Source organism: Buceros rhinoceros, unplaced genomic scaffold (assembly GCF_000710305.1).
Source record: "Buceros rhinoceros silvestris isolate BGI_N320 unplaced genomic scaffold, ASM71030v1 scaffold3700, whole genome shotgun sequence".
Lineage (NCBI taxonomy): Eukaryota > Metazoa > Chordata > Aves > Bucerotiformes > Bucerotidae > Buceros > Buceros rhinoceros.
The window spans coordinates 1,066-4,465 of record NW_010388856.1 but is presented as its reverse complement, the minus strand read 5'-3'; positions in this window follow the sequence as shown (position 1 = coordinate 4,465).

The following is a 3,400-nucleotide window of genomic DNA, read 5'->3' as shown; positions in this document are numbered from 1 at the left end:
GTCCAAGAGGGACAAGGTACTACTGGAAAGAGTCCTCCAGTGGAGGGCTATAGAGGTGATAAGGGTACTGGAGCCTCTCTCTGCTGTGGAAAGGCTGAGAGACCTGGGTCTATTTAGGCTGGAGAAGAGAAGGCTAAGAGGGGATCTTATCAATGCTTATCAGTATCTAAAATGTGGATGTCAATAGGATGGGGCCAGAATCTTTTCAGTGGTGACCAGTGACAGGACAAGAGGCAACAGGCACAAACTGTAGCAGAGGAAGTTGCATCTGAACATGAGAACAAACTTCTTTCGTTTGAGGGTGATGGAGCACTGGCACAGGCTTCCCAGTGAGGTTGTGAAGTCTCCCTCTCTGGAGAGTTTCAAAACCCTCCTGGATATGAACCTGTGCAATCTGCTCTAGGTGAACCTGCTCTAGCAGGGCGATTGAACTAGATGATCTCCAAAGGTCCCAGCCCCTCCCATTCTGTAATTCTGTGATTTATCATTAACAAACCCTTAACTAATGACTTCATAACTGCTTATGCTTTAAGAGTCCTGCCAAGCTCTTAATGGAGTTTCATGGATCAGCAATTTTCCACATGTCTTATTTTGGGAATCAACGGACTAGGGCCCGTAACACCTGTTCACTGTATAGAAGCTGACTCAGGTTTTATATTTACAGTCTATCCACCAGTTCTGAGCTCAACACTGTCTAATGCCCTATGATTGCTTCCACACTTGGTTCACTTCATCAAAGCAAAGTCTGCTTGTTTGCTTCTTTTGCCTTTTCTGACTTTTTAAATTTTGGGGAGAAGTAAGGACAATTTTCCCTAGTTTCTAAATACTTTTGAAGACTGGAAATGCAGGTCATGTTCTCCTTTCCAGTAACACACACATAGATTCATGAAAGCCTCTGCGCTATAGTGTCCAAACATTAACACTATTCTATGCAAATGAGAGTTAATATTGTTATGGAATTAAAAACTCGGGCATTGCACAATATCATCATAGAATCATCATAGAAAGGTTTGGGTTAGAAAGCACCTTAAAGATCATGTAGTTCCAACCCCTATGCCATGGGCAAGGACACCTTCCACTAGACCAGGCTGCTCAAAGTCCCATCCAACCCAGACTTGAACACTTCCAGGGATGGGACATCCACAGCTTCTCCAGGTAACCTGTTCCAGTGTCTCACCACTCTCCCAGTGAAGAATTTCTTCCTATTATCGAATCTAAATCTACCCTCTCTCAGTTTGAAACCTTTACCCCTCGTCCTACCACTACAGTCCTTGAGAAAGAGTTCCTCTCCATCTTTCCTGTAGGTCCCCTTTAGGTAGTGGAAGGACACAACAAGGTCTCCCAGAGGGTTCTCCAGGCTGAACAACCCAAACTCTTTCAGTCTGTCCTCATAGCAGAGGTGATCCAGCCCCCTGATCATCTTTGTGGCCCTCCTCTAGACCTGCTCTAACAGGTCCACATCCTTGTGCTGGGGGCTCCAGAGCTGGAGGCAGTCCTCCAAGTAGAGTCTCACAAGAGCAGAGTAGAGGGGCAGAGTTACCTCCCTTGACCTGCTGGCCACACTTCTTTTGATGCAGCTCTGGATACAGTTTGCTTTCTGGGCTGCAAGTGCACATTGTCACCTCATGTCCAGATTTTCATCCACCAGTACCCCAGGTCCTTCTCCACATGGCTACTCATAAATTTGCAACAAGCTCTGCTCAACAAAATCATAGCATTATAGAATGTTTTGGGTTGGAAGGGACCTTTAAAGGTCATCAAGTCCAAGCCCCCTGCAGTGAGCAGCAACATCTTCAACTAGTTAATCAGGTCACTCAGGGCCCCATGCAACCTGACCTGGAATGCTTCCAGGGATGGGGCTTCTACCACCTCTCTGGGCAAACTGTGCCAGTGTTTCACCACCCTCAGTGTAAAAATTTCTTCCTTCTATCTAGTCTAAATCTCCCCTCGTTTAGTTTAAAACTATCACCCCTTGACCTGTTGCAACAGACCCTGCTACAGAGACTGTCCCCATCTTTCTTATAAGCCCCCTTTAAGTACTGGAAGGCTGCACTAAGGTCTCTCTAGAACCTTCTCTTCTCCAGGCTGAACAACCCCAATTCTCTCAGCCTGTCCTCATAGCAGAGGTGCCCCAGCCCTCTGGTCATTTTTGTGGCCCTTCTCTGGACCCACTCCAACAGGTCCATGTCCTTGTGCTGAGTGCCCCGGAGCTAGAGGCAGTAATGCAGGTGAGATCTCACCAGATTGGAGTAGAAGGCAGAATCACCTCACTTGACCTACTGGCCACGCTTCAAATAACATCAAAGATTATGAAGTTATACAAGCTTCGTTGAAGACACAAATTAGCCCACAAAATTTCTATTAATGAGCATAAAGCACCAAACATCTTCATTTGACTCTAAAATCCCAGATTAAGGTTTAAGTGATCAGTGGGTAAAGAATACATTCTTTTATTTATAAATCAATTGCAAATAAAAGAGAAATACACAGCATGCATTAGAACACCAAAATTCAGCCGTGGTTGAAGTGTGAGCTGACATTCTTGTTCCGACACCACCTAGGAGCCATGCCTAACACAGATACGAGAGCACAAGCTCTAGTGCAAGCTAGTAATTAAAATACCCACTCTAGGTCCTGGACTCTCTCATGGCTAACAAAGCGCTTGAACCTGAGCTGCTGCACATTCATTCCAAGAGAGTATTTTAGCAGATTCTCTTTTCCAAAGAGGCACAACCTATAGAAATCCTAACACTCTCTAGAGATTCAACATTTAAAACAACTCTTCTCCTAAACAAGGGAGAGCGAAGCCCAAAGCGTCTAAAGCTGTGTACATGAGAGACCGACCGTCAAAACTTCCCCAGACTGTAGGATCTCCTAATGAGGGATAATTTCTTCAAAAGGGAGGAAATGCTTTTCAAGTTAGTGCCCTTCTAGTTAATAAAGTAACAAAGCTTTAACAAAAGTTGATGCACTTTTAAAGACAGAAGTTAATATAAACAAATACTAGAGTCCCTTCTTCAGCCACCAGAAAAACAGAGAGAACTGCACGAGGTACCTCAATAAATGGATCAGAAGATCAAAACAAAGTTACTGGAAGGCACTTAATAAGCCTATGGAACATGCAGCTAGAAAATACGTTTTTTTCATAAACTCATTCAGTCTTCCACCTAGGAAAATGTAAGTGAAAGGATCTTGTCAGAACGCACAACTCTTATTGCAACAATAGTTTTCAATTCTAGTTGATGCTCAGCAATTAGTGGTCTAAGTACAAAAATACAGTTGTTTTCACTGTGTTACAGTGGCACAACAGTGGCATTAACAAATGGATACTTGGGCTTTCAGGTGGTAAAAACTCGTTAACTCTCCCAACTTTGCCCCTAGACAAGTGGTAAGAGGTGCA